This window comes from Rhagoletis pomonella, unplaced genomic scaffold, assembly GCF_013731165.1.
Source record: "Rhagoletis pomonella isolate Grant_MI unplaced genomic scaffold, Rhpom_1.0 Rhpom_scaffold_00007, whole genome shotgun sequence".
Classification (NCBI taxonomy): Eukaryota; Metazoa; Arthropoda; class Insecta; order Diptera; family Tephritidae; genus Rhagoletis; species Rhagoletis pomonella.
In genome coordinates, this window is record NW_023458561.1 from 71,014,800 (window position 1) to 71,016,616 (window position 1,817).

Consider the following 1,817-nt stretch of genomic DNA (forward strand, 5'->3'; position numbering starts at 1 on the left):
AAAAATTTGGTTTTTTGCGTTCCTTTACTTTTCCTGTTATTCTCTTTAAGTGAGCGCATTTTGCTTACGCTCTGGCATTTTGACACTTTTCAGATTTTAGTCCAAAAAGATAAGGAATGAACCTAATAATAGCATACAAGATTGCGCCGATTGCAGCAGAATTCGTGAGAGTAATTTTGGCGGGACGTCATCGTAGAGTTGACAACTGAGGGCAAGATAAAACTGCTCTCTAGTAATATGCTGAATTTTCGGTACCCAATACTTAGAAAAGATTACGGTACCCAATACTTTTCGGTACCCGATACCGATTCTTTACACTAAAGGCTCTGTTATGCATACTTGGCATTGCTTGAGAGTTGTCACATAAGGAATCTGTTAAATGAGCTTCGCGTGTAAGCTGTTACCCAACGCACAGCATTACATACGTAAAAGTCTGTTGGTTTTTGATTTCTACGTAAAAATGGTATAGCAGTGCATGCAATGCCAAGTATGCATAACAGAGCCTTAAGGGCCGGTTACTCAGTGTCTGGTTAACACTTATCTGCGGTTAAACATCGTTATCGACGACTTCGACTCCATGCATATAACAGGGAGCCGGTAACGTCGATAACTATGTTTAACCGGAGATTAGTGTTAACCAGACTTTGAGTAACCGGCCCTTAACCTTCGCCATTATATGCATTTCAAGTTTAGAAAAAACTTTCATTACTAATTTATATGATGTCGGCTAAAACACTTAAACTTATCGCAACAGAGAAATATTATTTTATCAGTTATAACCTTAGTCGATCTAAGGTTCAAGAAAAATGCTTTGCCGTATGAAGAAGCCTTTCGGGTCGTGATGTATTCGCCCGGACCCATAGGGAAATATATGAAGGTAAGTGATTTTTACACCTTTCCTGTTTGCTTGCTTGTTAACTATCATTTTTCACTTTTTTAAGGTCGCATACCTGGAAGGCGTGGCGGCGAAACAGGACGCGCTGCAACGGTAGATGTTGAAGTTTTGTTAGAGGAAATGGAACTAGGTCCATCGACTTTAGTGAGAATGAAGAAAAACTACAGTTCACAAAGCTTTAAAAGACCATAGATTTCATCCCTACCACATTCAACGTGTTCAGGCTCTAAAAGAAAGAGAATACCTGTCGAGGGTTAGATTTTGCCGTGAAATGTTGCGAATGCATGCATCAGACCCCAACTTTTTTAATAAAATAATTTGGAGCGATGAATCATCATGCAAACGTGATGGTTATTTTAATTTACATAACCTTCACAGTTGGCAGATAGACAATCCTCACGAAATGAGAGAACGGTACAAAATAAATTTATGGTGCGGTATTTTTAATTGTCAGATATTAGAACCTGTGGAACTGCCGCCAACGCTCAACTCTCACAGTTATTTAGAGTTCCTTCAGGAACGGCTTCCAACTCTTTTAGAAGATGTACCCTTAAACCTGCGGCGAAGACTATGCCTGCAAAATGACGGGTGCTCTGCTCACTACGGGCGTGAAGTAAGAGCTCATTTAGACGAAACTTATCCTCGCCGATGGATTGGACGATACGGGCCAATTACGTGGCCCGCTCGATCGCCAGACCTGAATCCATTAGATTTTTTCTACTAGGGCTGTCTTATTCGTGTCTAGTGACGAGAATATATGTTTATGTATGTATGTATGAGAATATATGTATATTTATACATACCATAGCAACTGTATAATCAATGGAATTAATCTCTTCTCCTTTTATAACAATGAGACTTATGTCATATCGATGTTCGTTCATAAACTTGACAACTTTTTCCTTCAAATACTCAGCAGAAG

At 39.4% G+C, this 1,817-nt stretch overlaps 1 protein-coding gene across 1 annotated transcript in view; it reads left to right on the forward strand.

The window, feature by feature from the left end:
• LOC118743500 (sodium-independent sulfate anion transporter) overlaps positions 1-1,817 on the forward strand; it is a gene marked incomplete at its 5' end in the record, with an annotated part of 56,561 nt that overhangs the window by 54,094 nt on the left and 650 nt on the right.